The following is an 11,815-nucleotide window of genomic DNA, read 5'->3' as shown; positions in this document are numbered from 1 at the left end:
AAAGACTTTCAGCTGGTGCAGACTATTATAATTGACTGTTTTTCTTGAGGTTGAGAAAACAAATTTTTTCCAATATAATGAGAGCTTTTATGACCAATTCTAGATGGTCTTTTTTTTTGTTTTTTTCAGTGACTCCAGCTGTTTGGTGTTTCAATTTCACAGTAAGTGCTGTCAGATAACTTAGAATACATTCTTCAGGGATGCTGTACTACACATTCGATTGCAAGGAACAAAACCCACTCAAGCTTGCTTAGTGAAAGGATTTTTATTTAACCTAAGAAACATGAAAACAAGTTGGGACTTGTGAAAATGGAGTTGGAAACTGGAAAGCTGTTAGGAATGGAGACGGCTACTCTGTCTCTCTCTGGGTTTCTGGCTTTTGCTTTCTTGGCATGTTTGCTCTATTCTCTGACTTATCTGGACAATTTATCTTTCTATGATTTTTTAAATTTTGTCAGTAATGGTCACTCTGGCCCCACTTCTGCATGACCTTTTAGGGTGAGCTCCCATTCTCTGACTCTAGCTCGATAGGTCTTAGTTCAAAGTCTCAAGGAAGGAGCTGCCCTTAAAACTAGTGCCCAGGTATTGCACAGTCATCTGTAACCATAGGAACTGGGTCCTATGATAAAAATATGGCCACCCAGGCCTACCACTGGAGTAGATGCTGTACTGTAACATATAAAATGGAGTGGGTTGGGCAGGAATCCCAAAGTGCAAATTAATGACATTTACTTACGTAGCACTCCTTCTTGCCAAAATCAAATCACTTTCCTAGTGCTCTCTGAAATAGAATGACTCATTGCTTTTCTGGAGTCAAGAGTTTGGGAGCTCAAGGGCCTCAGAGAACTAATTACCCAATGACAAAGTTACCATTTGTGTTTCCTTAAAGAAGTCTTCACAGAAATGGTTCCTCATGTAAAAGAAGTCCTGGTGGCCTGCCTGGATGTCTCAGGGTTCTGCTGTGCTCTTGCCACACCTAGTACAGATGAATAAACTTTGCATATCTATTACTAAGAGAAGAGAATAATACTGTTAATATGGATAGGGAGTTCCCTGGTGCCCTAGAATTTAAGGATCTGGTATTGTCACTGCTGGTGGCTTGGGTTCAGTCCCTAGCCCCAGGCACTTCTGCTTGCTGGGGGCACGGCCAATATATATATATATCCACACATGGAAAAGTTGATATAGGAAAAGATTACAGTGGGGAAATTTTGCTCCTCTGATTTTTTTTTTCACTATAAATCAATTTAAAGAAATTCAACTGTATTAAAACCTACCTTGGAAATTAGGAAATGCATTTGATTTAATTCATTCAATGAACATTTCCTGTTTGTATACTATGCACTAGATACATGTTAAATCATGTAGCAATTGGGATGTTTTTTGATTTGTAGTTTGCCTCTTTGTATGCAGAATTGGCTCCATAATTTATGGGCGTCCATGCCAAATAAAATTGCAGGACCTCTTGTTCAAAATTTAAGGGTTTCAAGATGGTGATAGCAGAGTTACATCAAGTGCAGTGCCCGTCTCAAGGTGGTGACCTGTGTGACTGCACAAGGGTGAAGCCTTCCCTGGGAGAATAGGCAGTTCATAACTTTCCCCTTCATAATTTCATAAGGAAACTAGAGGGAACTATATTTTCTTCCCATAGAGTATATACATGAGATAGATCAGATGATTTTGATCCTTCCTCAGACTGTGGTTGTGCTAAAAGAAAAAGCTCACAGAGTGCAGTTTTTTAAAAGAAGAAATCTCATTACTTCTAATTATATGTCATGCTGTATTTACAAGTGTTGGATAGTCTGTGGTCATTAGTTAATTATGAAAAGGTATTCCCTATAATGGTTTTCATGTTAAATATCCCCTTTCTTGTGTTTTGCTACTGTTTAAAACTTTCAGGTGGTAAGTTTCTAAACTCCTTTGACATAGATTTTATATACAGTTAATTTTGGGGTTTAAATGTATAATTATAATAGCCCGCAAAATAGCAACTCAATACATTTTAGTCAAGAAGGACAATTCTCTAGTTGTGTTTCAAGGGGATACAGTGATTTATAATGCCAGAATTTGTGAATTGCAAGTATTTATTATGCAAAACCAGAGGGGAAGTGGCTTATCCTGGGAGGAAAATGGCAAGTCTACTATAAGCTGTATAATGTACTTTAAAATAATTTAAGTAATAAGTTTCATCTCAGGATTTTCATTAACTCAAACAGCATGTATTATAAAATACATCAAGCTGATGCACTATAAAAATGTTGAATATTTTCAAGAAAAAAGAGCTTATATAAAATATTTAGATGGAAAAATTTCTAGAAGAAAATAAAGTTTCCTGATTTATTCATAAAAATTATGATAAAATTATCCTTTGTAGCATCAATATAGTCTGAAATTCAATGTGATTATACTGGGAAGGTCATTCTCTTTTCTAAGACTGAGCTCCTGAACTGATCCATCTTCTTTATGTGTTCTTCTCCCCACTGTGGGGCTCCCCAGGACCCTGGCCGGGCTCTCTATGGGGCTGTCTTACACTCCCCCTGGGCAGATGCCTCTGTGTGGGGGACAGGGAAGGTACAATATCCAATGCTGACAGGAACTGTGATTCTGTGCAGCCCTGCCTGGTTCCTGAACCAGAAGAAGCCTGACTGGCAATGCACTGAGGGTTTCTTTCCCACCAGGGGGAATGATCTGTAAATAGTCTCACTTTGCACTCAGTGACTTGTATGTGACAATGATTCAGTGTCTGGCCAAGCAGAGATCAGCATCTTCACCTCTGTTTACCTTTCATTCCATTTTAAGTGTGGCCAGTCTGCTGTACAAATCTTTTGTTAACGGGCTCTTGGCTTCTGGTTCTCACTCTGATTTTCTCCTGGGACTGAATTCTGGATCATGGAATTGGCTGGGACAGAAACTTATTTCTAAGCTCCTGCCAGGCTTTTCTCTCTGGGCCTGGATACTGTCTCTACTATCCCTTAAAGAGACATAAATAGATCTTCTTAATCTTATTCTGCCTCCTACTTGATTGGACAACTCTTTCATTGTCTGGACATGCTTCTTTGTGCCCTCCAACTCCTCCTTGAAATGAGAGTTTGGGAGTGTGGCAACATGCCTAGACTACTTTAAGTTTGCTCTACTCTGCTCTGATGGCCTAGACTACTCTAAGTTTGCCTTGGTCTGCTCTGATGGGATGGCTGAGCTCTTCCCATAGTGGCTTTGCCTTAGTAAGATTTTCCTCAGCTCAAGGTCTTAAAGATCCTGAATGTCATCAGGACTTGGCCAGCTATAAAAGGATCCAGGAAATTGGTTGAGATCAATCATTAATTGCAGTGGCTTACCAAGATATTTTAAATGTGATCCGAGTTGAGTGATGGTAACTGAGTTGGTCTCTATTAAACACATATGAAATACAGTCTATCTATTGGCAGGAGAATTCTTTTGAGATAATAAAGAGTGGAAAATATCATTCTATGAGGACTTTTCCATCTAAATCTAGCCCACGGTGGAATAAAACTCAGTGGAACTGCTTTTCTTTTAACCAGAGAGGCTGATCCATTATCCTTTCCAGTGTTGGAGCATCAAGAGGCAAAGAAGTTCTAGAGCCCATAAAAGGCTTCTCTTCTGTGTTCAGTGGCTCTTGATTGGAATTGGCTCCAGAGCAATTAGGGAAATTTAATTTTCAGCTCCCATTTGATGATTGCCTCATGAGTAAGGACCTACTCTCCTTTAGCTTCCTCTCTACCCTGCTCAGAACCAGAGTTCTTCCCTGGACAAAGTTGATGGGTGACTAACCTGACAGTGTGCTTTCAGCACTTGCTACCTCCATCTGAGTGCTGGCTCTTTTGTTTCCTGTACGCCAAATCCCTTCTTTCCATATCAAAATCCACTCTCAGATTCCACTTAAAAAAGAGCACTTTCAGTATAAAGTATAAGTCAATAATAGGTATTCTCCAATTTTTATCATATATACATAGATGTATACTTGTCTAATATATTTCATATTCCTATCTCTATGTATATGTGACACAAACACAAAATATATGAAGTTTTAAAAAATAGAAATATAGACCAGTGGAACAGGATAGAAAGCCCAGAATTAAAATCATCAAAACTGTATGATACTGGCACAAAGACAGAAATATAGACCAGTGGAACAGGAGAGAAAGCCCATAATTAAACCCATGCACCTACAGCCAACTCATCTATGATAAAGGAGGCAAGAATATATACAATGGAGAAAAGACAGCCTGTTCAGTAAGTGGTGCTGGGAAAACTGGACAGCCACATGGAAAAGAATGCAATTAGAACACTCCCTAATGCCATACACAAAAATAAACTCAAAATGGATCAAAGACCTAGATAGAAGACCAAATACCACAAACCTCTTAGTGGAAAACACAGGCCAAACACTCTCCAACATAAACGACAGCAGCATCTTCTCAGATCCACCCCTTAGAGTAATGACGGTAAAACCAAAAATAAACAAATGGGACCTAATCAAACTTAAAAGTTCCTCCACAGCAAAGGAAACCCCAAACAAAACAAAAAGACAACCCACAGAAGGGGAGAAAATATTTGCCAATGAATCGACTGACAGGGATTCATCTCCAAAATTTATAAACACCTCCTACTGCTCAATACCAAAAAAACCAATCAACCCCATCAAAAAATGGACAGGAGATCTACACAGACAATTCTCCAAAGAAGACATAAGGTGGCCAAAAAACACATGAAAAGATGTTCAGCATCACTCATTATTCGAGAAATGCCAATCAAAACCACTCTGAGGTATCACCTTACACCAGCCAGAATGGCCATCATCAAAAAGTCTACAAACAATGAGTGCTGGAGAGGGTGTGGAGAAAAAGGAACCCTGTTACACTGTTGGTGGGAATGTAAATTGGTGCAACCACTGTGGAAAACAGTATGGAGATTCCTCAGAAAACTAAACATAGAACTACCATTTAACCCGTAATCCCACTCCTGGGCATCTATCCAGGGAAAACCATGACTCGAAAACACATGTACTCCAATGTTCACTGCAGCACTATTTGAAATAGCCAAGACATGGAAACAATCTAAATGTCCATTGACAGAGGAGTGGATCAAGCAGAAGTGGTACATTTACACAATGAAATATTACTCAGCCATTAAAAGGAATGAAATACCAGCATTGTTAGCAACATGAATGGACAGAGAAATTATCATGCCAAGTGAAGTCAGACAAGGAGAAACCAACATGAAATGCTTTCACTGACATGTGGAATCTGAAAAAAGGACACAAAGAACTTATTTGCAGAACAGATAGTGACTTACAGACTTTGAAAAACTTATGGTTTCTGAAGGAAACAGTTTGGGGGATGGGGGGGATGTGCTGGGGGTGTGGGATGGAAATCCTATAAAACTGGATTGTGATGATCATTGTACAACTATAAATGTAATAAATTCATTGAGTAATTAAAAAAATTAAAAAAATGAAAGCACATTAGCAAAACAGTCAGTAGAATTATATTAATAAACCAAGATCTAAATAATGAGAATGAGGAAATTTGAGAAAGGGAGAGAAAATTTGATTAAAAACATGGTTTAAGGAGTTCCCATTGTGGCACAGCAGAAGCAAATCTGACTAGGAACCATGAGGTTTCAGGTTCAATCCCAGACCTCGCTCAGTGGTTTAAGGATCCGGCGTTGCTGTGACCTGTGGTGTAGGTCACAGACGTGGCTCAGATATGTCATTGCTGTGGCTCTGGTGTAGGCCAGCAGTTGTAGCTCCCATTAGACCCATAGCCTGGGAACCTCCATATGCCACAGGTGTGGCCCTGAAAGGACAAAAGACAAAAAAAAAAAAACAAAAAAAAACACCAAAAAAACCCCCCAAACAAAACAAAACAAACAAAAAAACATGGGTTAAAAACGCTAGATGTGAGTGAGAATTAATTTCCTAAGTTGTCTGATATACAAGGGCAGAACTGCAATGGGATCAGGTTTATAACTTTATTTTGTCCTAGATCAAAAGAAACATGTTTTTAAAATGAGATAAAATGATGAATATATTCACACATATTATATATACATACATTATATATAGACCATATATATTTCTACATGGTTATGAAATTTATAGAATATATGTATTTAGTGTGCGTATATATGAAATTTATAGAATATACGTGTGTGTGTACATATAGTGCATTCCTATAATGCCATTCTCTAGTCAGAATTTTTAGGGATTTTAGAACATACCTATTCCAGAAACTGTACAAAAATGCAGTTACTTCCAAGGTCGTAAGATTATCCTCTAGTGAAGTCATTTTAGCTCTGACAGTTGGGTAGGAATAGATTATGGTTAGTAGTTGTCATAGTCTTAATATTATTTATTCAGTGTTGACTTTGTACCTCAACCTGGCCCTGACAGCCATATTGGCTGCTGTAATAAAGTAGTGTGGATATATTTTCTACTCAGGTTTGGTGACATAACCAATCAGGTTTTTTCAGGGTTGAAAGTGAGAAGTTAATCTTGGCAACTTTAAAATTATTTTCTGCTGGTTTTCTAGAAGATGTAAATACTTCATTGGGGATTTCTTTGTTTATTCTTTTATTCCTCCAATACTAAATAAGATGTCATTAGTGGGATTGATTTTCTGTTAGAACACATTTTAATCTCTGCACACATATATTCCTTTTAGAAAAAGAAACAAAAAATCTCCATTTACTAATCCACTTACTAGAGTCCAAGGGTCCATGAAAATTAAGAAATGGGTGAAAGGCCCATTGACCTTAAAAAAACACAAAAAACTCTTGGAATTCCCATTGTGGTGAAGCGGAAACGAATCCGACTAGGAACCATGAGGTTGTGGGTTCGATCCCTGGCCTCTCTTAGTGGGTTAAGGATCTGGCATTGCTGTCAGCTGTGGTGTGAGCTGTGGTGTAGGTAGCAGACATGGCTTGGATCTGGTGTTGTTTTGGCTCTGGCGTAGGCTGTAGGCAGCAGCTCCAATTAGATTCCTAGCCTGGGAACCTCCATATGTCACGGATTGGCCCTAAAAAGACAAAAAAAAAAAAAAAAAGTCTTTTTATTGTTGTCAATGCAACACAATTCAGGGAGGAAAAAAGTTTACCTAAACGAATATACCTATTAAATATTATGATTAAAAAATAGGATCAGTAGCACAGCTCTGGGGGATTGAGTGTTTATTAAATCAAACTTTTAAATCATATCCATTTACAGTCTATAAAAAATATAGTACATGTATAGGTAAAAGGCTCTTAGGTTAGAACTAGTGGAAAAACTGAAGATTCCTTTGTAGAGTGGCACCTCACTACTCCTTGGTTCGATGCCCATGGTGGGGAGCATGCTATAGCTAAGAGTTAAAAGAAAAATCAGAAGGAGTTTAGCTCAATTCTACCTGCTAGGATGGATTTCAAGACAGATATTTGTTCTACATTATAGCAGGTTGGGTTATAGCAAGGCAAAAGTGTAGGTTTTACATTCACAGATTGGCTGAAACAGTATAAATTAAGCTTCTCTTCTAGATGTCTCTCTCTTCCCTATTACCATGATCAGTAAGAAAGGTGAATTAAAATAAATGACAGAATACAGGTGGTTATAAAAATAGATAACTCAAGGAGCAATATGTCTACAGGTAGCAAAGTACAACATAAATAAAATTTACTTCTTTCCACAGGTGTAGAATATTATAAGTATGTTCAAGAGGTATAGTTAGAAGACTTCAGAGTGGTAAGAGGGCATTTATAAAGAAAAAATGCTCAAGTACAAAACCCAGAGTGGGAAGCTGAATGCAGTTGAGAATATACAAAAGACAAAATCCTAATTCATCACATATGATTATTCTATTTGACAGACACCACAATTAGCTTACAGCCCTTGTGTGTCTTAAAAAGTAACACGTTGTGACCTATGTATGAGATATTAAAAATTGATTGACTTAGTGGCACTAAAATCAGTGAAATTTGTAGCATTTTGTGTGTTTTCACATACTTCTGTGTTTTGGAGTTTTTAAAATTCCCACAAAATCTATTCTACAATCATTTCCAATATAGAAGGAAAAAAGTTCCAAGCTGGAAAATAAAAAGGTCAAAATACCCAAGTAACTGAAAATCCATGAATATATGTGACATTCAAATGTTCCCTTAATACTTATGAAATGATATGTAAGGTAGCTGTAATACTGTCCTGAACTCAATCTCATTTAAGAAGATAAAGTAATTCCCATTCTAATTCTAGAATTAAAAACCTTTAGTCCATGCGATGTGCATTTCAGTGAGGCTGACATCTACTTGCTTGTACCTTACAATGTCATCTTAAATCTTCATCAAATGTCCTTGGCAAACGTGAACTGTAAACCTTCAGAACTAACATTCCCACAGGCAGTCATTCATCCTTATTTCTTGCAGAGAGTGGTGGGTTGAGTTAAGCTGTCCTAGGGTCACCTCCACCTGGAACAATATTCCTTGGAAACTTTGGCAAGTTTTTTGCCCCCCCCTCCCCAAAATCTTCATAATCTAACATGTCTGGGACTTGCTGCATTAAGTAGATAGGTTCCACAAACTAACATATATTCTACCTCTTCAGGAGGGGTATACAGATGTAGCTTTTCCTGAACTCACTGGACCTTGCCAGGGAACAATGGAACCACCACTGGGACCCAGCATTCCTGTTTCCTATGGAACATGATTTGAGAAATGCCAATATAAATTTTCTGAAGTAGTGGTTTTCAAATTGTAGTGATCATTGAAAACACATGGAAGGCATGTCAAAGCAGATAGAAGACCTCTGGGTGGGACCTGGGAACCTGCATTTCTAAGAGACTCCAAGTAAAGCTGATAGAGTGAGGTCCACAATTTCAGTGGCTCCACATGAAACTCAGATGCAGGAAGCCTACCTATGGCCTCAGGAAAGACTGCTAATGGCATTTACTACAGCCAATTAGCCAGAGGTCAAACTAGCCCAGTGATAACTGAGCAGGTCCTGCACCTTGGTGGAGGGAGGAGCATTCGGCTTGACCCTGGCTCTGCCCCTCTCCACCAGGCAACCAGTCACTGTGACTGCATCCTAAAGAAGAAATAATAGCAGCCGCCTTTCTGGGGATCTGTGAGGCTTAAAGGAAATGTTTGCATAAGAGTACTACCTGGCAAAAAGCAACACACGTGTCATTACTCAGAAGAAAGTGTCAGTCACAGCAGGAAAATCCCAGATGAGTTTTCTGTCTTCTGTCACTTTTGAGTCTTTATGAAAGCACGTTCTCGTAGCTAATGGAGAGGAAAGAGGCTAAAAATGCTGCAGTGAGAGAAATATATTTAAGTGAATTACCTAATTAAAAATATGTAACTGTTTAAAAAAATCAACCCACGATAGAAATAGTTAATTATGCAGCTCTGAGATAGTGTTTAAAAGCTAGGATATGTTGATCTTTGAACCCACTCACTCCTCCATTCTACCATGTTAATGCTGGTTAAATTTTAACCTCAAGAGATTGGGAAAAAAAATCACAGAAATAGATATGAATTAGGTCTAAAACATTTAGCTGCGGTCGTTCCCATCTCGTAAGGTACCACAGAGAGAACATTTCAAAAGCAGTTTTTAAAATGGGCCTTTAATTTTGGTTCATAGAGATATCCACAGAATGAGAAAGGGACACACACTCACATGTTCACAAATGTGTGCCTAGTTGTTGCCCAGTAACATTTTAGCCAACGAACTTCATCTCCTAATTCAAAAACGATTTAGGGGTAAAAATTCATAGGTATCTATGATGGAATATGGTCAGGCAACCATCTTGTTGCCAGATTCGGTTTCCCTTTGAATCGAAATGACTGATCAGAAAGGCAGGCCTTTCCCTGACACATTGCATGATTTACTTTATATATGCTCTGGATGGCTCTGGAGACAAGACAACATCTCTTCAACAGGCCTGCCTTCGTAGCAGATCTGGTACACCGCAGTGAACAGTGGAAACTTGTTGAGCAGCCCCCTCTGTTTGAGGACGCGGTACACCTCAGCGGAAGTCTGAGGACCTTGCAGCTTCTGCCCATTCAGCATCTCCTTCTCCAGTTCTTCAAGGGTCTTTCCGGTCCTGGCAAAAGCTTCCGCCACCTTGCGGTTCCGGCCTGCATAGCAGGTGGTGATCAGGTCCGCCACGCCGCAGCTCTCCAGGAAGGTGTTCGTGGACACCTGGCCCGTGCAGAAGATCCTGGCGAAGGCGATCATTTCCATGAGCCCCAGTCGGATGGCGGCAGCCTTGGTGTTGTTGCCATAGTGGAGGCCATCGCAGAACCCGGCTCCCACGGCCACGATGTTCTTCAGGGCACCACAAATTTCAACAGTGTCTGCATCATCAACCACCGTAATTCGGAAATTCGGAGTCTCCAGAAGTTCTTTGAAAAGAAGGCCATTCTCTAGTATCTTGCTGCCGATGGTGGTCTCACAGAACTTTCCAGCAGCCACCTCATTGGCTGTGTTGGCTCCCATCAGCACACTGATGTCAATGCCTAGCTTCTCTCGGATGACCTCGGAAATAAGCCTCAGCCCCTGGGGACCCTCGTCTACGCCCTTGATGAGTGTGATGCCCACTGCGTCCTTGTGCACTTTCCCAATGATCTCATCGCAGATCGCGTGAATGAACTGGTGTGGGATAACAAACACCAGCAGGTCTGCGTCCTTCACTGCCTCCCTGAGGCTGGAGACCGCAACTACATTTTCTGGGAGCTTGTATCCAGGGAGATATTTTACATTTTCATGGTCATTATTTATGATGTCTGTCAGTTTTCTCCCATTAACTATTTCTTCAAAGACCCACATCTTGACCAAGGAGACAAATTTCTGTAGTTTTTTTACATTATCACCAATTATTTTTGCAATAGCTGAACCCCAGTTGCCTGAGCCCACGATGCACACTTTCAGGGGGGCCGTGGCCGGACAGGAACGCTGGCAGCCCGTAGCTGCGTGCTTCCCCTTCGGGCTTCCCCCAGGCCTCCAGTGGCTCAGCCCAGGCCCATTCACTTTCACCTAAGAGGTAACAGGATAGTAATATTGAAAGAATTATCAACTAATAGGAACAGATAAAAATTAATAGTATTCTACCTATAGTTCTTTCATTTTTATATATTTATGACGGATTTGATGAAAAAAATCAGCCATAAAACTAGAATTCAAAGAACTTATTTACACTTTCAGAAGCATTTAGCTTGAGGTAAGGATGACGTGGCAATGGGTATTGATCTTCCCTTAGTCCTGAGGCATTTACGTTGCTATGTCCACATATAGGAACATGAAGCTCTGATAAACTAACCACACTGTGGTGTTGGTGACTTCTCCTCTTAGAAATTCTTTCTGATATTTCTGCACTCTTTCCATATATACTTCTCCCTGGAGTCATGTTCCTGGATTCCTGGTAGCTCCTGGTTTTACTGGCCTGTTCCAGATACTTGTTGTGATGATCAGTTTAGACAACTGACCTTCATCCCGACACCTCACACAGTATTTGTTATTTGCATGTTGCACTCATCACAGTGGTAGCTGAGAGATAACTGTTCTTTCCCTAATAGATTTCTTTATTTTTAAACCTTTTTCTGGATGTTGCATTCTTTCTTGGACAATCGGAGGACATTTAAGAAGCACCTCTGGTATACATTGTGTTGGGTCATACTTACCTTTAATCATGTCTCACATGTAGGTGAAATCTGTGGATGTCTAAACAAATCAATGCTTCTTAAGAGGAAAATTAAATAGACATTCCATTAAGGAAGGAATTAAATAGAGAATAAGAATACTCATCACATAGAGACAAGGGATAAAGGG

The 11,815-nt window shown here is 39.6% G+C and overlaps 1 pseudogene; it reads right to left on the bottom strand.

Annotated features, from left to right (window-relative positions):
- LOC100738875 lies at positions 9,878 to 11,478 on the bottom strand (annotated as a pseudogene).

The sequence above is a fragment of the Sus scrofa genome, chromosome 1 (genome assembly GCF_000003025.6).
Source record: "Sus scrofa isolate TJ Tabasco breed Duroc chromosome 1, Sscrofa11.1, whole genome shotgun sequence".
Taxonomy (NCBI): domain Eukaryota; kingdom Metazoa; phylum Chordata; class Mammalia; order Artiodactyla; family Suidae; genus Sus; species Sus scrofa.
The sequence above is the reverse complement of the archived record's forward strand: the minus strand, read 5'-3'. Positions and strand labels throughout refer to the sequence as shown.